The 22285-nt window shown below is 39.7% G+C and overlaps 1 protein-coding gene across 10 annotated transcripts in view; it reads right to left on the reverse strand.

Moving 5' to 3' along the window:
* The window catches only part of CALD1 (caldesmon 1), a 236554-nt gene that overhangs the window by 152741 nt on the left and 61528 nt on the right, over positions 1–22285 (reverse strand). Inside the window, exon 2 of one of the 10 annotated variants that reach the window (XM_073319346.1) lies at positions 21675–21815. The exons of the other annotated variants lie outside the window; for them this stretch is intronic. The gene's annotated coding sequence lies outside the window, so the exon portion shown is untranslated. The remainder of the gene's footprint in view (positions 1–21674; positions 21816–22285) is intronic. 10 annotated transcript variants of the gene reach the window in all.

The following is a 22285-nucleotide window of genomic DNA, read 5'->3' on the forward strand; positions in this document are numbered from 1 at the left end:
CTACTCATTTGGATTGTTAGCTCTGTTACCAAATGGTATGAAATATTTCATAAAATCTATGTAACACATACAAGCTAAGTGCAAATGATGAAAGGAATCAGCAAGGGAAAACAGGCCAGAGAGCTGTTATGATGGAAGAATAGCAGCTGGGAAAACTGAAGTCAACCCAGCTATGTTATTTTTAATTAAAAATAAACACTGACTTTGTTGCCAAGGGATTGCTTAGCATTCCATTGATTTTTTTGTTTTGTTTTTGTTTTACTTTATTCTTATCAAGTATTTACAGATTTGCAGACAGCCCATGGTCATAAAATTGGGTTAGTACACAGTGTTGTACAGCCACCTAATTTTATGTATGACATTTTTAATAGAAAAATTATATTTGTTTTAATTTCCTCCCATGGATGAGGAGAATATTTTGATTCAACACAGCATTCTAATAGTCTAACTATTGTTTTTAATCTTTTGTTAATTATTTCTTCATCGGCTGGGATCTAACCATCTTGTCCAGCGATATAGGTGGGACCCCTAGTAACTTCAGTGGGAATTGCATGTGTGCAGCTGATGGTCTCATCAGGACCCTCTCACCATGTTAACTAAGGGCTTGTCTACACAGAGCAGCAATTGGCACAACAGAGGTGTGATTTTTTAAAATGTGCACTAATCTGCTGCACACTAATGGGTCCACGTAAACCTTGCTGGAGTGTATTAAAAGTTCCCTAGCGCACTTTAACATTATTTGAAATAGAACTACATAAAAGTGCATTATGGAACTTTTAATGCACATCAGCAGGGTCTACTGGGACCAATTAATGTACAGCACATTAGTGAACTTTTTTAAAAATCGCACCTCCGTAGGGCACATTGCTGCTCTGTGTAGAGAAGCCCTTAGGTTTCATCTGGCAGGATCTTCTCAGGCCAACATTGCTCCTTTTGGGCAAATCTTGGGGCAAGATTCTCTCACCACTGGCTATGAATAGTGTCCACTGTAGAGAATAAACTTTACTGCAAATACCCATCAACTTCAGTTAATGTTTACTTAATAAGGACTGAGCAGAAACTGAACAAGGACCTTTACTTCCCAATTTGCCTGCTTTTAGGCAAATTAGGAAGTATAGGTCTTTATTCAGTTTCTACTCAGTCCTTATTAAATAAAAGTTAACTGAAGTCGATGGGCATTTGCTTGAGTAAAGAGCGTATAAAAAACTTTAGGACCTCGAGATTTGGTACAAGTTTTTCATACCCTCCAATGGAGATATTCAAGTCAACCCCACCAACCTTTTCTCTCTCTTCTGTCCTCCATGCTTTTAGCCCATGTCTTCTGTGCTCTCACAGAATCTTGGGTGCTAGAATCTATGTGCTTTCATAGAATCTTCTCCTATGAATTTCCTATTGGAACAACCTTACTTTAACTCTTAACCTCATTGACTTTCATCATCTCATTTCAAATCTTCTCTGAGATCAAGACTTCTCTCCCTTGCGTATAACTGTTAATTTCTCTCTTCATCTGCTTTATTATTTAACTTGGTAACTGTATGGTTTAATTCAGTAAAATGTTTTGGGATGCAGTTTGTATAAAAGTCAATATAGAAAATAGGGGTCCAATCCCAGAGTCCTCCACCACTTATATTTCCTATTGATTCCAGTGAGAATGCAAAATCAGGTCGTTACATCATATTGCATTGTGTTGTTGTTGGCAGCAATGTAACAATGAAGGAAAGAGAGCACTGATGGGGTTGCAGAAGAAATTTTCTCATACTTTGCATTTTTGACCCAAAAAACCACACACAGCAGACAAAGCAATAGATTTGTTTTGACTCCAGGATGGTGATTTATAAAAATTGTTACCTCCGTGAGTGAAAGAGTTCAAATCATTGTTAGATGGTCAAATCATGGTTAGAAGGAAAGCAAGTAACTGTTTTAAACTAAAGCCTGTGTGGAAAAGGAATGATCTGACTGGAGACAATAAGCACCAAATACTTACTCCTCATGCAGTGATCATCTGGCTACAGAAATCAAAATGGGAACTGCCCAAATTAATCTCCCAATCAAGATTCCACTACAGTTTAAATAGCACTTTTTGCTTCCATTTAGGATTTGGGGAGGAGTGAGTGTGGCTTGATATAAAGGTGGTAACAGCTTCTGGAGGCATATTTCATTGTTTGCCTGTCACAAAGGAGGTACACTTTCTGTGGACAATAGGTGGGGCTAAATACAGTTGTAAGGGAGGAGAAGGAAACTCAGCTGAGGTTTAAAATGGAAATGGGGGATAAGGAGAACCCTGGTTGGGCGGAAGGACCTGTGACAAAGTTACCATCAAAAAGTTCTGTAAGTCTTTCATACAGTAGAGCAGTCACATCACTGAGGAATATTCTGGTGGCATCCCTGTGTTTTGACTTGCTGGAGGTCTCCACTTGTTGTGTAATGAATGACGATAGCACTTTTGTCTTTCATATCACAGGACATAGTGAAGTGCTGTCCTGTTAGTGAAAACACAATTGAGTGCCTACCCAAGTGTGACTTTCAAAGTTTTAAAACTATCCACATGTTCCATTTTTGTCTGGTGCACACAAAAAAGGAAAAGCTGTTTACAGCCTTTTGATACTTCTCTTTTTCCCATGGGAAACTAGTTGATGTTGACTGCTGACAACTCAAATAGTTGACAACACTCTAGGCTAGTTTATTAACCTTGTGCGCTAGTGCCATTTGTTTAAATCAACTCCTCTGTGCTATTTATTTATTAATCTATGCCTTTCTAGTGTGCCCCTCAAAGTGGCATGTGGACATCCATTCCAATTCAGGAACTTTAATCCATGAAAACTCACTTTGCTCTTGGGTAGTTAATATTTTTGTTATTTATTTCCATTATTGGGCTGTCCTTGGTACTTACTTAAAATATACAAGCATAAAAAATAAACTGACTCTCCAGTGCCAATATACCTAATTTCTCCCAGTATACAATACATGAAACCACATAATGGAAACAACATGCCCATTTAATACATTCAGACTTTATGTTCCAACTGGAAACCTGGCTGTAAAGAAGTTCACCTGGTTATGTAACACGATGGCTAAACTGACCATGTCCTCCTTGGCTGATCCATGTAATGGATAAGAATCTACTACCACTGTTAGCTAATGCAGTAATGCTTTAAGCTCAAGAGACAGAGGTCTGTGCTTTGGTGCTGAACATCCTGGATCCTGTCTCTGCTTACAACTGAGGGGAATGTTATTACATTTATTAATTTAAGAAAAAACAATAATAAAAGTGAGAGAGCCAAATTTGCTATAGTTTTAAGTCCCATGAATATAGATTATACATGTGTTTATAACTACTTTGCCAAAATGCAGAGGTGGTATGTAAAGGGGTATAAGGGGGAGGGAATCAACATCAATTTACTGCTGTATACAATAATTGTAAAAGGTAGCTAAATTCAATTTTAGTGCTTTTGGGTAAAATGAAGGTCTTTTATCTAAGGCTCATTTTAGACAGTTTAGGAGCAAGAGATGATTAGAGAGAAGCAGAGAAAGAAAAAGACAGTTTAGAGAGATTAGATATCTGTGGCAGTATATTTTTGAGTTTAATCCACAAAACTACATTTACCCAAACAGTTACGTTGTTCTCCTCAAACCCATTCATCATCTCCCAGATATTTTTCTATTTTTAACTTTTAAGCACTGGAGTGCCGAAACCTCCTGAATAACGATCATCTTGGGATTGCTTAGCTGGAATTTAGAAAGGCCAACAATTCTTCCAGATACTCCCCCTTTGACTTTTTCCCATAGACTTTAAAACTGCCTTGAAATGCCTGGAATGCTTACTCTGAACTGCAGAAACAATGCCTTTATGTGACAATGTCTCAGATCTACTCACTTAGCAGCGAGACTGAAAAATAACAACAGTGTTCCTTTAATGTATTTATTTTTGAGTGATAACTGATTTCCATTTTATATTATTAAAAATGGGAAATCAAGTAATTACCAACGTTTTCTATGTGAAGTTGGTGCTGGTGTTTGATTGTAAACCTTAGACAATAAAGTCTTCCTTTGATCTGCAAAACAGGTACAGCACTGTTATCAGACACGAAAGCTTCCTCACCAACCTGTTTCAGCTCTAACCTGGAGGGATAGCATAAAGTCAGTCTTGAATCCCATTTAACACTTGGCCTCTCTGAGCTTTTCAGCATGGGTGCCAAAAATCAGGGTGGTGCCTTTACCAAACTGTGATTTAGCCCACTAGTGATTGGACGGAGACTAGTGATTTAGCACCCAGTACTGCCACCCACACTCATGCTGAAATCAATGGGGCCAGTTGATAAGTAAAGCATTACTCAACATGAGCAAGTGTGGAAGAATGCCATGTAGTATAGGCCTTCACATAATAACTGCTCTTTTCTAAGTTAAGGTTTTATAATCTCTTGTCATTTGTAAGTGCAGCCCTATCTGTAATCATCATTAAGTAAAAATCATTAATTTTTTCATTTCTATGTAATATACGTATATGGTCTCCATTGCCATGGTATCTGAGCATCTCACAATCTATTTAATGTATTTATCCTCACAAAACCCCTGTGAGGTAGGAAAGTACTTTTATCCCCATTTTACAGAAGAGAAACTCAGGAGGCTAAATGACTTGCCCAAAGTCACATGCAAAGTCCATTGGGGAGGAGGAACCTAAACCCAACTTTCCTAAGCCAGTGCTCTAACCCCTAAACCATCCTCTCTCATTTAGTATCTTTGTTTAGTTGTGTGTATGAAAAAAAGTCTTTAACTGAAGGACGCAAATATCTCATTTTCAAGATTGATTTATTTAAATTCTTTTTGGGGGGGGGGAAGGGACTGGACACCATGCAAAGATGGACAGTCAGCGAATGGGGTAAAGAGATTTTGTTGCGTAACAAAATGGCCTCTTCACCACAAACAGTAATTCGTATGAAACTGAGTTCTCCATCTGAACCAGAACCGAAGTAATAGTCATCATAGGGGTTTTTTTCCTGCCAGCACACAAAACTCCAGGCACCTGTTTGGCCAACCAAAGTCTGCATCCAAACAATTAAAACTGAGAGTACAGGAGGAACAATAAAAAAGATCAGTCCCAATGTTGCCCTATCCCTAACATATACTACTCCTGGGGGAATTCTGCATCACTGCACAAACATGGAATGAATGTCCGCCACAGATTCTCTTCCCCCGCCCCTGCAAAATAATTGATTCTGACAGGCTTGATGTGGTGCCAGAAGAGAGAGGAGCTGGTTCAAGAACAAAGAAGCCAGCTGTGGAGTGGGGGCGCACTGTGGGGCCAGGTGAGGAGGCATGGGATATGGGGGAGAGAGAGAACAGGGCACATGTAGCTGCTGGGTGGTCACACCGACGGGGGATTCTGAAGGGTTGTGGGGGGACAGATTGAGACAGGGTCACAGGAGCTAGTGGGGTAACAACATTGAGCCAGGGGATGAATGGGAGTGAGGGTGCTGGGCCATATGGGGATAGGAAGAGTGGGAGTGGCTCAGTGGGGGTGCAGGGACACATGGGGACAGGGGCAGCTATGCCTGGCTGAATAGGGAGTGAGGGTGCATGGACACATGGGGATATGTGTAGATATGCTTGGCTGAATGGGAGAGGCTCAGGGTCAGCCAGGGTCTGCATGGGGGAGGCTCCCCAACTCCCTAATCATCCCTCCCCCCCACCCCAAAAAACCTGTTCCATACTTCTCCCATCCACAGCCAACAGCCTTCCAGGTTCACTCCCTGGCTTCTTTCAAGCAATTACTTCCATTGCCCTCAGCTCCTCCGTTACCCGGACTCCCCCAAGCCTTTGCACTGCTTCTGGGGGAAATACATTTTTGTTTTGTAGTTTAAATGAATTATTACTCAAAGTTCTGTATTAATATGCCTAGTAAGGAATCTATTTGTCAAAATACATTTCCTGAATCTTTTTTGTTGTCTATATTGTTACAGACATACTTGATGATGGGTATTTTGAAATAAATTACCAAAATAATTGAAACTGGCATGATTATATTGTGTTATTTTGACAAATAAAATATGCAGAATTTTAAAATATTGTGCACAGAATTTTAATTTTTGGCACAGAATTTTATTGTTTTGGAGCAGAATTCCCCCAGGAGTACTATACAGTAACAATAATAAACTTAATGGGATTTGAATAATCTTATTCAAATGGGGTTTCATGTGTTCAGAAGAGAGCAGAATTTGACCCAACATGTGAAATGACAACAAACAGTCAAACCTCTCTTTAGTCAACCATGGAAAACATGATCTATCAGCCTCCTAAATTGGCCAATAGTCTCAGCTTGGGACAGATTTAATAGAGGCTCAGTCAGGCATCTATATGAAAGCTGAAAATGGTGTTTAATCAGCTTTTATTAAAACTGTCCCATAATCAACATTGTTATCTAATTATGACACAAAAAGGGAACTAGGACTGGAATTTTTCTTTTTTAAAAAAGAGGAAATCCAGAGGTAAGATGAAATGTGGTGCAAGTTAGAGGTCTGTACACAAATTTCTCTTGATGCAGACTTGGATGTTCTTACACCTAATTACAGCCACTCCGCTAACAGGCAAGGATGTCGAAGGGAATAACTGGAATTCACAGGATTTGGAAGGTGTAAGTTAAAGTAGCCTCTACCACACTGTAAGATACAACTCTTCGCAGCTCCTCAGGATGGCAATTACACCAACTTGGAGTCCCTTACACTTTAACAGAATGGATGTAAGTCAGTTGACTTGAGTCTAAGGGACTATGCTACAATCAAAGGTGTGACTGCAGCTCAGGTAGGTATACCCACTCTATCTTTAATCTAGTTAGTGTGGCTAAAATAACAGTGGCACAGACCCCAGCATGGACTAGGAATGTGAGTATGTACCCCTAAGTCCAGGCAAGCTAATACAACTGAAGTCCACACCACCCTGTCTTCACTGATATTTTTAAGCCGTGTTAGCTAGATTAGAACTACCGAGCTGCAATCACACATCCAACTGCAGTACAGACATACCCTAAGTTAGTGGAAGGGAGTTTAATTTATATTACCTTATGTGTAAGCTCTGAATGCTTCTCCCCTCACCCCCGCCCAAGTTCTTCTGTGGTTTCTGTCACCCCCTCTCCCCCATTTTTTTTTATTGTTTCTGCTGGGACTGTGTAATAATGACACAGTACTGGATGATTATTTTTCTGCAGAATTCAGGGATAAAGTTAGCTTCTTTCCAAACTAAATACAAAGAGAAACCACAACATTTTGGTGTAGCTGGAATGTGGTAACATACTACAAGTACTGTACACCCATAAGCATGCACCAGGCCTGAGTATTTAAGTACATTTTCCAGAATAATATCTGTAGGATAAAGAAAGAACACTGTTCTTTAATTTTGTAAAATGTAAAGGGTCAAATTGAGAAGTGACTCCACTGGGAGTCTAATTTACACCATCTCTGTCCCCCCTCCCAACACATACATTAGAGCAACTTAAAATATAAACCCTCAGGACTCACATTCACTTGCCAACATGTACCTTTATAAATCACCTCTGAATTTGGTCCTCACAGTTCCCAGCATAGAGGGCATACCAGAGACATGGCAAAGGGAATGGGGTGTGGCCAGAGCATAACTGAACTCTGGTCACCCCAGCTGCTGCAAGGACCATGACTACAGCTGGCTATTACTTAGAGTAGTCCCATGGCCACTCTAAGTTGTACAGGGAACCAAACAGGCCACACAACTGGGGGAACCACAGTTGCTCCCTACCACTCTCAGATCCTATCTTGGCCAGACCTGAAGATGGGCACCAAGAGGTAAAAAATTTAATTCTGTTCTCAGTGACATTGGAACTATGTTGTAGATGCTGCATCATACAAACTGGTATATTCTGAGTGACTTCTGAGAGTCTGATTCTGTCCTCAGTCTAGTTTTACACCTATATAGCTCTACAGACTTAAACTATTTAAACAAACTGTTTCACAGCTTCAAAGATAGATCTTTATAAATTAAAGTTAATATACATAGGACCTGATTCTACTACCTCCCATGAAGTCAATGGCAAAACTCCTGTGGAATTCAATGGGAACAGGATTTGGCCCATGACTAGATATTGGTGTGTCTATATTCTCTATGGAGTTCCAGGATCCCATCATCTTTAAGCATGTGGGGAAGCTGGCCTTTCAAAAACAGCAGGGGACCTGGCTCTCCAATTATACATATGCCACAAGATCCATAGGTTTGGCCTGAGGAAAAGCAATTTGAACATGGGTCTTCTACATTGCAGGAGAGTGCTTCTAGTCACCAGGCTATGGGATATTCTGATGGGGTCGGGGGGAGTCTCTCAATCTCTCCTGCTGAAACTATTCCACTTTTAAATAAATAATTATTGGCACAGAGACTTGAACTTCACTCTTCCGTATGCTCTGAGTGTCCTACCCACCAGGCAGTAGAATCATACTGGCTTTCTTTCCCTGGCCCAAGTCATTCTGAATGACTATGAATTGCATCATTGTTAGCACACCAGATAGTACTTGAAGTTATTCTGCTGACCCGGATCAGATCAATCCAGATTTACTCCCATATTCCTGAGAGCAAAATTGGCTAATTATAATATTATACTCTAACAATGTATATTGCATAAAAACTATTTCCAAGTAGAGCTGGCAGCAAAAGGTTTTCTTGTCCCATGAAAATTTGAGTTTAAAAACAAAACAAACAAAACTCCATTCTCATCTTGACTCAGGACAAAAAAGTCAAAATCTCAAAAATTTTCACAAACCCAAAATCCAATCAAAACAGTTTGATAATTTCAAAACATTGTTTTAATTTTTGTCTTTTAAACTCTAAAGTAAGTTAATTTCAAAATGAAAAGTTGTTTCAATGCAAAAAAAATTCATTTAAAAAAAACAAAATTTCAAAACTTTTTTTTTCCAAAATGTTTTTGAACTGGATAATTCATAGAAACCATTTTTTTTCCTATGATTTTGACAAATCAACATTTTATGAATAAAAATATTTAGTCAAAAATCCATGAGCAGATTTAATTATAAATATTTGACATAAGCGGAATAATACAACAAAACACCTTCTGAGGCCCAGAGCGTAAAGCAATGGGAGAAATTCTTAGCCGGCATAGCTCTATTGATATAAATGGAGCTAAGATGACTTACACCAGCAGAAGATCTGACCCAATATATGCATACATGGCTTAGCTTTAAAGAATGAATTTAAAAGATACACAGACAAAAAAAAAAAAAGGATTCTACCACAGCAATCATTGTTAAAGACACAGTATTCCTGCCTGACATCTTATTATGTTGATTATATGGTAATAATTACAGCAATTTCACATAAGAAAAATTTAGTATAATGGAACTGCAATTAACATATGGTAAATAGCATTGGCCTATTAGTCTATCATATGCACGGTACATCTGATTCCTGTTTTCACTGGAACTGAGCTATTTGTGCTGGATCTTGTCCAGTGTCTCTGCCTTTGACTATAACTCCTTGGATGAGCAAACCTAAACTTTCTGCTGCAGTTAGGGAAGACTAGATTCCTGCACATCTGAATTAGGTCATAGATATGAACCTTGAAAGGAGATTCATTAGTCATTTTTAGGGCTCCACAACTTTAAACTAGAAGCAAATAAATCAAAGCATGCATCCCCTTCATCATTGTATGACTCCTTTGCAGGCAACAGAGTAAGTATGCATTAATCACATATAGTCCACCAATTCTCTCTTCCTATTCCCTCACGCCGTGTGTGTGTGTTTGTGTGTGAAACTTAATGGCTGTGATCAGAAATCAGCTAGAGGCATTTTATTTCATCATTTGGAGCCTGATCCTGGAACCTAAGGAGCACCTCCCCTGTGGTGCTAAGAAGCCTCAATTCCTATTAGAGTCAGTGGCAGCCACGGGTGCTCAGCATATTTCAGGATCATAAGTGTCCTGACAACAACTAAGTAGGCAGGTTTATTACAAATAGTCACCCCATCAGCTTCCTTTTCTCTAGAGTGATCAAACCTAAAGCTCTCTGAATCACTAGCACACATTAAAAAATACTTTAGGAATTTCAAACAAGCAGCGTGGCCAAATAACTAAACAGAACTCAAGCCACGTAGCAAATTCCCCAATAATCCATCCACCAAGGTGCCAAAAACGACAAATGCATTCACACAAACAAAACAAAAGTCAAAAGGGACCAAAAAAGTCTCCAGTCTTTCCCAGCTACAGGTAAGTAATCTACTGTGGTTCACATTAAGGGGCAAAGCAATCCACAAGCAGAGAGGAGACAGCCCCGGATCCCCATCCTTTCTAGATTGTACCATAGGAGGAGGCACTCCAGGCACAAGTGCCTCAATGGAGAGGTTTGCGGACATGATGGTTATTCCCACATTGAACATTCAAACAGTGTAAAATAAACAGAACCTGAGAATGAAATGGATTAACCAGCTAGAAAAGGGGCAACATGTTCTAGCAAATAGAGCACTCACCTGGGACTCAAGACTCGTGGCTTGTATTCCCCGTGCTCAGACTGACCTGATGCGTAATTTTCCTGGAAGTCGCTTCTCTTTTGTGTGCCTCTGTTTCCCGTCCCAACTTTTGTTTCTCGTCTACTTAGGCTATTTCTACACAACGCACCTTTTAGCGACACAGCTGTGCCCCTACGGCCGTGCTGCTAAAAGGTGCACGGTGTAGCTGCTCTTTGTCGGCAGGAGAGAGCTCTCCCGCAGACCAAATAAATCCACCCCCAATAAGAGGCGGTAGCTTTGTCGGCGGGAGAGTGTACTGCCCATACCGGCGCTGGTCATCGGCAAAAATTTCGTCGTTCGGGGGGGGGGGGTGTGTTTTTTTCACAGCCCTGAACAACAAAAGTGTTACCGATGAAAGTGCAGTGTAGACAAAGCCTTAGATTCTAAGCTTTTAGGGCAGAGACTGTCTCTCACTAAGTGTTTGTGCAATGCCTAGCATAGTGAGGCCCTCAGCTCAGTTAGGGGCCTATAAATACTACTAGAACATAAAAATAGAGAATGTTTGAATTTCCTTTTCTGATTACAAAGATATAGGCAAATTCTGATAAAACATTCAAGTCATTCCTATAGATTTTGCCCTTGTGTGCCAAATTTTCCTCACTGTAATATTGATTGTGCACCCCTCATTCAAGAAAAGCTCCTATTAAGGGCGATGGCAGCTTTGCCTCAGACACGCAGAACTGAACCTCCTGATGTTTTTGTTTTCATGCATGTAGCCATATCAATGATAAGCCCGGCAAGGGTTTATACAACACTCAATCGAATATATTTGCTGCTGTCAAATATAAAAAAAGGAAAGAAAATGGTGCAATAAATTAAATGAATATGAAGAAGATATGAATAAACAAAATCGTTTTCCACCCTTTGTGCAACCTCAGTCTGAGCCTCGTTAAGTGTTTGGCTGATCGACCTCCACGGAAAATCCATTTCTAGTAGTAAGTGCTGATGGTAAGTGGTGCTCTTTCCTCAGAGTCAGTAATGGAATCAATGCCTTTGCATGGTGGGTGGCCTGCACTGTTGGAGGTTCTATCTTTCATATGAGAGAAAAAACACATTCTCTCCTACGTGATGCATATCTTGATGGGTGGGGGGAGTTGTCAGGAAGCTCGTTATGGTTCCCTGATTCTCAAGCTGTCCCAGACCCTGCCTGGTATAATTCAAATAAGCCTAGAGGCTGCTCTAACTTATGACTGCTGTCTGTGGTCCCTAATGGACCATTCACCAGCAGAGAATTGTTATAAGGAAGCAAACTGAAGCTCCCCGCCCCATTACACTGCCTATGCTACGTGGTACTGAGGAGGTTTACACAGGAATCAAGCTGGCAACACCTCTGCCCAGAGAATTCCCAACTGGTATCTGGGGCCAGATTACATCCCTTTTGCACCACTCAGATGGCATAAAGGGGACCCAACTTGGCCTGAGAACCTAACCCTAGGTCTTCACCTCTTGTGGTTATTAAAAATCTCAGAGCTTCTCACAGGAGTAGCGGCGCTTGGGCAAATCTGAACGTGGAGAGTTCTACCTATCCCCAAACTCACTGTATTTCTTCCCTTTCTCTTCTTCGCTTTCTATCCTACATGATTGTCTAATATTGGTGTGCATTGTATAAAACTGATGTGCCCCACCCTATAAAAGGCTGGATACTGGTGTGGGGAAAGTGAAAGACACTTTACAAAAGCGAGATGATATTTCCTGCGCATATAAAAATATTACCATTTGAGAGCAATGGTAATATTTAGTCACTGAAATTATCTAAATGGAAATACCTTTAAAGTACACCGTCAGTGGATTTTTTAAAAATGGGCTTGCACTTGTTTTGCTCTATGTTTTTGGATGTTTTAACAAAAGTCATTTTTCCCCCCCTGCTTGTTTTTTATCTTGAAAATATCAGGAAAGCAGGGTGAAATCCTGGCCCTATTGAAGTCAATGTGATTCTGTCATTGGTTTCAGTAGGGTCAGGATTTCATTCATAATGCTAGTCTTCCTGGGTTTTGTTGAAGAACCACTGAGGGGAATAGGGGATGTTTATTGTTAGCTCTTAAACCCCTAAAAGGAAGGGAAGAGGGTGTTGAATCTTAACAAATATTTCCTTTTTTTAAAATGCTACTCACTGAAGTTAATTAGGTCTTAACAAAGACATACAAAAATCAAACAGTGACTAAAACCTCTTTCATCTCAATACTTCAGCTTTTGTTTTCTTGGCTTTTGAGTTGTCACCATTTCACTAGTTCTACAATTAGCAGAGAAACTTCCAACTGAGACAGGACGTGAATTACTCATTGTAAGGGGGAAAAATGGACTTTTGCCCTTTTTTTCTAAGACATTAGCTTGCACTTGCCCAATAATTTGGCATAGGCAGAAAGAAGTAGGTAGCACCTTAACAGATTTATTTATTATTTCAGTCTAGTCTCACTTTGAAAGAAATTTTGCGGGCTAGGACCCAATTTCAGCAAAGCACTTAAGCACGTGCTTAAAGTTATGTACATGCTTAAGTGCTTTGCTGAACCAAAGCATACTTTTGTCAGAAAAGCAAACTATTAATCATTTGTGACAACCACCAGAGACTAATGACCCTCCCCACCACCACTTTTTTTTTCAGAAGGCTATTTAAACTTAAAGACGTTTTAATATTTAATTATGGAAACATAAGACACGTACAAATAGATCATACGTGTCTCTTTTGCAAGTATTAATTTTTATCTGCCATTAGTGGTAAACCCAGATTTTCCTTTGTATGGTAATCAGATATGTTGCTATTTCTCCTATGTAACTAGTTACCAATTTGAGTCCATAAATTTCTTTTAAGAATGATGTGGTTTATGGAAAGCTCTATGAACGTGGCTCCATCAGTCATGGAATATGCAGAGTCCAAAAAAAACTAACCACTGGGACACTGGGACATAGCTACAGAATGAATCAGGCCTTCTCTGTACAGTCCACCCTGTCTGGAAAGTTTTATATAGAAACCAAGGGGTTGGTGTTGAGAGACTCTCATGAGCTACTGAACACTCAACTTCTGCTGACTTCAGTGGGAGTTGGGGTGCGCTCCAGTTTGCAGCAATACAATACTCAGCACCTTGAAGGATAGGGTCCCAAGGAATTAACATTATAATATATTCAAGTCCTAATAAGGGAGCTCCATCATGGGAAGTAGCTAAGCTTTAATGTCACCTATCCTTTAAGGATTCCTCTAATATATTATTTCAGTCCATCCCACCCTGACTTCTAAAAATAAAATTATCTAGTTCCTTGTACCTAATTACCTATATCGTGCTTTTCATCTGTAGATCTCAAAGTGATTTACAAAGTATCATTATCTCCATTTTAAAGATAGAGAAACTGAGGCACAAAGGTGAAGTGATTTGTTCAAGGTCACCCAGTGGGCCAGTGGCAGAACCAGGAAGAGGACCCAGTTTCCTGAGTCCCAGTCCAGTGCACTATCCAGTAGGTCATACTCCATGTGAGCATTTTTAGCTTTTTATGATTTATTTTATATTTTAGTAATTTACACTTTATTTTGCATTTTTAATAAACAGGAAGCATGGCAGTCTTATGGTTAAGGCACATATCTAGGAGCCAAGAGATCTGGATCTGAAGTCAGCTCTACCTAGACATCCTTAAGCAAGTCACTTTGCTTTTCTTTGCCTCATTTTAATCATATGCAAAGTAAAGATAATACTTCTGTACCTCCCAGAGATGTGAGCAGGGATGGTCTTTTTGTTCTGTGTTTGTACAATACCTAGCGCAGTGGTGGGCCACGGCCGCAGGTTGCCCACCACTGACCTAGCATAATGGGGTCCTGGTCTGTGACTAGTTACAGAAGTGCTACCACAGAAAAAATAAATAAATAATGAGGACATGTAACATTCCATTCATTAATGTTTGAAATCCACTTTGAGATCCTCAGTGTTATACAAATATAAACTGGTAATTAATTGTATTTATCTTTTCTGTGATTGTATTTTAATTCTTCACGCCATATCCCTTGTATTTAGTATGGATACTACATAGCAATGTTTTTAACAAACATTTATGGAGCTAAAGGCACAGAGGCGTATTTTGGTTCTTAAAACTAAAAGTGGATAATTAAAAACACAATTTTGCATCTTTGTAATGTCTGTCATTTATATTTTCTCATTAGCAGGTGCCCTAGCAATTGCAAAGAAACGTTGAGAGTTGATGATTAGGTGCAGGGCTGATTAGTTATGCTTAGCTGCAACTATCTTGCCTAGATGACTGACACTTGGAGAGTCATGGTCTTATTTAAATATTAGCCAGATGTTCATTGTAGACATTGTAACACACAGTTAATAAAACTCTTAAATTAGCTAAAAAAAAAATAAATATGACAGAACTGCTGGGTCAAGGCCATAGGTACCAACTTTTCCTTTTCCCCAGGAGTGCTTCACCCCCACTCCACCCTGAGGCCCCCTCCCGTCCTCTTCCTTGAGGCCCCACCCTTGCTCCACCCTCTCCCCAAGGCCCCACCCTCACTTCACCTCTTCCCGCTCCCCACTCCGAGGCCCCCGCCTACCTGCTGCTTGCTGCTTTCTGCCCTCTCCGAAGCCTCTCCCCAAGCCACCAAACAACTGTTTGGTCGTGTCCCCAATCAGCTGTTTGGCAGTGCCCCGGATTACCTGATCAGAGGCGCAGCCAAAGAGCTGATTGGCGGCACCGCCGAACAGCTGTGGCTGGAGGGTGCTGAGCACCCACCGTTTTTTTTCCCAAAGCCCTGGAGCATCCACAGAGTCAGTGCCTATGATCAAGGCCTCAGGGAAATGGTGATGTGTCTGATCCAAAGCCTATTGAAGACCATGGAAAGACTGCCTTTCACTTCAGTTGGCTTGGAGTCACGTTCAACATGCATACAGGCCATAGAACTTACCTAAAATTACACTTCAACTTCCATTGTTTTCAAGGGGAGTTCCATATACAGAATGCATGTAGGTTTAGTCCATAATAAATGGGATTTTGGTAAAAAGATCTAGTGAGCCTTGGGAACAAAGCCAGGAACTCTTGAATTCTAATCCAAGATCACTGTCACATGTGTGACCTTCACCTAGTCACCTATTCTTTTTGTGTTTCAATTTACCCATTTGGGAGACCCCTGACACTGCAGCAAAACTTCACTCTCTCCTCTACAAGCCACATGAACATCTTAAAAAAAGAGGGACTGCCAGAATGGAATCCCCAGAAGACCAGAGAGAGAAGAAGTATGCCTCATTATTACCAGTCCTTTAAGGAATCCTTGCAGAGGAAACCACCATAGGATTCAACTCGAGATCCATAAAAACAAATGGCCAAGGGTATCAAAGATTTGCAACGAATCTACCAAAATCACCTACGCATTTTAAATACGACTATGAATGTTGTCTATGCTCAATAAGCCAACAATACAATCAATATACAAAAAACATACTGGGATAGCTTTAAACACTGAAGATGTGGCAGGAATTTTGCAAAACATTAACATTTTAATCTTCATGTTAACTCAATCCCTTTTCCTCTGAATACAGTTACAATTTAAAATTGTAATCAGAAAGCTAAGAGGAAGGTCTTCAAAGACATGAAGGGCTGTTAAAATGACCAACTTCCCTTGACTTTTAAAAGGGAGTGCATTAGAAACTCTCCTCCTATACACACTATTGGCTTCACTTTAACTCTCCACTTATTTAATTTGTTTGAGATATGCTCATCATTGGAGATTTTTAAGAACAGGTTGGCCAAACACCTGTCAGGGTTGCTTTAGGTTTACTTGGTCCTGCTCAGCACAGGGGGCTGGACTTGATGACCTCTCAAGATCTCTTCCAGCCCTTCTTTTCTATGATTCTATATTTTCTTCTTTTTATGCATATATTTCTGTGTCAACTGCTTGGATCATAGGAATCTAAGGATTTTCTGTACTAATTTTGCTGTCCTGCCTCCAGCAGTAGCAATACTTATGGCTTCAAAAAAAGGTGAAAAATACCCATCATGCACCTAGGTAGTTGTATAATGCTGCATGCGGGGAGACAGATGAATTCCTTTCTGAACCCTGTAGTAATCAGCTCATGCCCTCAAGCAAGAGATTTGATTGCCCTTATCTGAACATGAATAACTAGACATTTTATTAACAGTCATAAAATAACATATTATGGCCAAGCTATTTAATCATTTTTCCAAGATTTTGATTAGCTAAAATTTTGGAACAGTAAAAAATACAACAATAAAAAAAATTATCTGTGAATTATGGGTAAATGTGGTAGTATTTCTGGATCCGTCCCTAGTTTACATGACACAACGAGGTACTCTGCAGGCAGATGCAAAAAAAGCATGGTAATTCTGCCAGTGAAAAATTAGAGATGGGGCAAAATGGAACACTGAATCAGAATACACACACACAAAGTACATTTGGATCCAGATCTCATCCAGCTTCCTAACTTGGACCTATCTCTAGAAAAAACACACTGTTTTATTTAGGAGTTTATTGAAAACTCTGAAGCTTAGGCCCAGATTGTGGCCAGCCCGTATATGGTTGTGGAAGGGGCCTCTATCGAGGGAACGCACATCATGTGCAGTACACAGCTGCAACAGATGCTTCTACTGCCATGAGCACAAGGATTTCATGGGGCTAGTGCCCTAGCAGGATTGGGGGAAGGAGGTGGGTTCAAGGCTCCAATACCCTCTGTACCTGTCAGCAGAGCTGCCAGGAAAACTGCTTTCTATATAAAAGGGACAGTGTTCTAGTGGATAGGGCACTAGCGTAGGAGTCATGAGACAAGGGTTCTAGTCCCAGCTCCGCTTATGACCTTGCGCAAAGAGATTCCCCTCTTAACCTTCATCTTGTCTAGATTGTAAATTCTTAGAGGAAGGGATTTACACTCCCTAGATGTCTGTGAAGTTCCTAGCACAATGCAGCCCCAATCTCAGCTGAGCCCGCTAGGTATTACCATAACATACAAACATGAACAATAATAAGGGTAAATAGTTGTAGAGTTGGAACCACATTTTTGCCTACCTATTTTAGGTTTCATTAGTCTCTGCTGATAATCATTTGTAACGGAGTAGAAACATGAAATCTTAATCTGGTTAGAGGGAAACTGTGGATGATTTCTTTTTACTTTCAAAATTATATATATATATATAATTGAGAATTAAAAAAAAACACACTAGATTCCACCCTCTGCAGACAGATGAGCACTGGAGGAGATACTATTTGGGTCCAGATCAGGTTATGCTGCGGAACTTAAGTCTGGTTCAGAGTTCAGATCAGATGGTGCCAAAATCTTGGAAACTGTTCCCAGGAGATTTTAGCCTGAAATGGCTGAAAATGGTGAGATCAGATTCTCTCAAGAATAGCTGTTATCTTGGACCAAAATTACACACAAATAGTTCTTGGGAGAATTAAACTAGAATCAAAAGTTAGGGTCCTTCTAGTATGGGTATTTGAGTCTCCACCCACTCCCTCTCCTATTTGTCTGAATTTAACGGTGCGGTTACCGTCTCTACCAGTTTTATGTTAAATTAACTTGATTTTATTTATAGAGCAATGGCTTCTGACACATGTAGATAACATAAATATTTCTAATCCCTCAAGAATGGTGCAACCCTGAGCTTCTCCTCTGCATACTTCAGATCACTCATTGCTACCTTCTCATCATGCCTCATCCCAGTCCTGGTCTCTATGAAATACACAGCAAAAGCCTTAATCTTGGGCATTACACTCAGATAAGGAAGCTACTCATTCCAGTGGTTTTGTAATCTCTTATAGCTAAGATTATATCAGCAACTGAGTAAACATGTGAACTATCTCTGAGAGAATTCCTTTCTTCGATCAGGTTTATTTTCAGCAACCTCAAATTGTTCACTCCAAAAAAGTCGATCTAGTTTAATAATGATATAAATCAGACACATTTACAAGTTTATATAGTGTCTTGGGCCCAATCCTGCAAACCCTGACTCATATAAGCAGGGATGGGCTCAATTAAAGATTAATTGTGAGAGTCAGGGATTGCAGGATTAAGCTGTGGGGGTCCTGATTGTCCATTGCGCTGCTTGTATCATCATTTACACCAATGTACTGTGGATGTATAATAGTATTTTACACTCACTGTGCCCTTTATCATTTTGATTTTGTAGCATTTTACATCCACTTTGCATTCATTTCACTCTGGTGTAAACGTCTTTACAGTTGCAGGGCAACAGAGAGTCAGGACCTTGTCATTTCCTCTTTCTTCCTCATACAACACCGAACAATCACTTTAAGATCTTTAGCTGATTACATATTTAATTGTAGAGGTCTTTTTCAAAATCAACAAGTCTCCAAATGTGCTTATTTCTTAGGCACATTGGCCCAAATGCACCGCTGGTGAACTTGCTAGAGTTACACCTAAGATGAAGTTGATCCATTTTACTTTATTTAGTTCTCCTCCTCTTTTAGCAAACAGAATGATGAATGACTGTGCTGAAGTGGAATTTCTGGTGACTGTAGTTCTCAGTATCAATGGGACCATATAATGTAAATTCACAGGTAATATGTAACGTGCTTTGTCACCATCACTTGCCCAAGTAATGTAATGTACTAAAAGTGGAAAGCGTTATCAAAGCACTATACAAACATTAGCTAAACCTCATAACAACCCCATTAAGTGTGGTTACTGGGGTATCACCCTCCTTTTACAGAGAGGGTAACTGAAACAGAGAACTTAAGTAACTTGTCTAAGGTCACATAGCAAGTCAGCAGCAGAACCAGGGTTAGAACAAATAAGTTCTCTTTCCCAGGCTTAAGTTCCAGCTTCGAGAGATGACTCTCTTTAGCTACAAATTAAGGGCAGGCATTTCAGTCACTATTGTATCTTTGAACTATATCAAAATTAGCTACAGTGAAGCTCAAAAGGTTTAAAGATTTGGATGTTTATCCCAATTTCTTTGGAGGTTGGACTAGGACATGGCAGTAACAAAAGCCCAAGTGCTTTGGGGCTGTATTCAAAAGGCATCATTGTCATGGAGCAGAGAGGTAATATACAGCTCTGGTGTGATCACACCTGGAATACAGCATTCAGTTCCAGACAACTAATTTCCTGAGTCATATAACAACCTGTGATCTTCCTCCAGAAAAGCTATAAAAGTTATCAGGAAACAGGAGAGATTGACTTGCAAAGAAAGATTAAAAGAGCTAAATATACATATATTAACTAAATACTAAGGAACGGATGTGACAACTGTCTACAAGTATTTGAAAGCATTAGCAAGGAGGGCAAGGAATTATTCTGAATTAAACAAGGTTTTATAGCTATGAATAATATAACCAAATTAAGAATGGAAAATATCAGGAAAATATTTCTAATAGTGACATCTATTAGGCTCTGAAAGAGATCTCGTTGGAAAACGTCTTTGATGAAAAGATAAGATTTTCCATGGAGCTGTCAGCCAAAAACTGAACACTTTCAAGATGACATATTTTTTGATTGAAATGAAGTGTTTTGAAGATAGAATTCCCAAAATGAAAGTTCTCATTTCAATTTGTGAAAAAAAATTGAAAGTTTTGTTTCAGCTCAGTGCTACATAAAACTGACTACCTGGGATGCTACGGTGCTTCATGCCCCATTCTTCTCTGTGAGCTAGGCTCGTTGGCTGAGTTACCTCTTCCATGATGCACAACAGTCTCCCCTCTTGCTGAGCCACCTCGGCGCATCACGGGATTCCAGTGGTCATGCTAGGAGGCATGTGTAGTCTGGCGAGGGGATCCAGCCCACAGAGGAGAATGGGGGCATGAAGGGCCCAAATCACAGCTCTCATGAGATACGGTGAATTTCAGAATTGAAGTTTTTGGTGTTTGGTTTTTTTTGTTAAAAAAGCCAAGAATTTCAAGAAAAATGTCATTTAGTTGAACATTCAATTTTCCGTCAAAAACCAGTTTTGACAGAAAAATTTGACCAGTCCTACTGTAGAGTAGTTGACCAAGAAACATGGAAACACCATCATTTGTGTGTTTTAAATCTAGACAACAAAAAACTATTAGATGTTCAATAGGAAACAATTCATTGTCAGGGATTTGGAACAGATGTGCTGAATAAGTCCTTTCCCTCTCTAATACCTATGATTCTGAGGCACTCTTGTGACATTAGGCTCTTTTCTTGGATTCCCAATATTTTCTAGTTTGGGATAGCCTGGCAATATTACAAGAACAGAGGAACAGCATTGCTCATGATACCTTCTGTTCCTGGCTGAAACCAGGAAGTAGTACATAGAGGTGTGCGGATCTTGTTGAAGATTCTAGCCTTGCTGAAAGGTTCATCGGGAGCATTATTTTATCTGAACGTCAGTGATCCTCGTTAGTGGGAGCTGATCTGTCTAGTGATTAGAGCAGGGAACTGGTTTAAAGCAGCTGTGGCACTAACTTACAGGGTGACCTTGGTCAAGTCACATCATCTTTCTGTGCCTCCATTTCTCACCTGGGAAATAGCATAATATTTACCTATCACCTGTTTATTGGAGTGTTCAATTAATATTTGTAAACACTTTGAGATCCTTGGATAAAAAGTGCTACATGTAATAATACTTTGGGGTTAATTATACAAAACTGTTGTTCCTTTTCCCTAGGCTCTCTTTTTAATTATAAAATTGTAATAGTAAATTTAGCTACATTTGTCCCATTTTATTAAACCTGCTAAATGTTATTATGTAAAACAGTGGCTGTCTGGTACATAAAATGTGTGCACAAACAATAAGTACATCAAAAGCCTATTGCTTGTTGGCTGATTTCCATATAACCTAATATGGTTAAGAAAATGTTTGATTGGAAACCAGTGCCGAGTGCCAAACTTAACAACTTTGCAGTGTGCCACAGAACTCTCTGCTTAGGCTCAGAGCAATTGCAATTCAGCACAGTTACTATCCGTTCACATTAACTAAACAAAAAACAGATACCTTTGTTCTTTCTCCACTGCCAGTGAAGACTGATAAACACTAGCTGCTGTACAAGGCTTTCAGCGATAGAGGCTACTTAGTGTGCTTCCCTTCTTGGGCTGTATAAAGTAAGGAAGTCCTGGGCATACCCAAAATTATTACAGAACCTTTAAAGCACACTGGGTGAGGTAACCATCTGGAGAAAGAGGTATTTTACAAGGGGCCCAATGGAGGTATATACATTCTAAACTTCTTACCAATTTCCACATAGCAGGGCTTGCAGGATCAGGACCTGATGTGAGATGGGTATCTTTTCTTACAGCCCTTCTTGTCACACCAACTCAGAAGCTCCTGGACTTCAATCTATGCTTTAATCCTGCTTACCTTCTTCGATATATCTGGAACGATTGCAAGAAATATCTTTGTCCCCTCGTCTGTACTCTTAATTTTTCTCCCCATCTTAAAGAATGATTGGTGGCATATGTTTTAGGATGTTACATTTTAAAGGAGTTTTGGTAGAAAGCTGGGAGATGGATAATAAACTATATCAAGGCCAGTATTTAAGACACACCAATTTATTAGGACCAGTTCTAATCTCAGTTATACACTAGTGAAACCACATTGAAATCACTGCAATTTCTGATAATGGGGACTTGGCTGCAAAGGCAAAGTTGGTTTCAGAGTAACAGCCATGTTAGTCTATATTCGCAAAAAGAAAAGGAGTACTTGTGGCACCTTAGAGACTAACCAATTTATTTGAGCATAAGCTTTCGTGAGCTACAGCTCACTTCATCGGATGCATACTGTGGAAAGTATAGAAGATCTTTTTATACACACAAAGCATGAAAAAATGGGTGTTTACCACTAC

The sequence above is a fragment of the Lepidochelys kempii genome, chromosome 1, assembly GCF_965140265.1.
Source record: "Lepidochelys kempii isolate rLepKem1 chromosome 1, rLepKem1.hap2, whole genome shotgun sequence".
NCBI classification, from domain to species: domain Eukaryota; kingdom Metazoa; phylum Chordata; order Testudines; family Cheloniidae; genus Lepidochelys; species Lepidochelys kempii.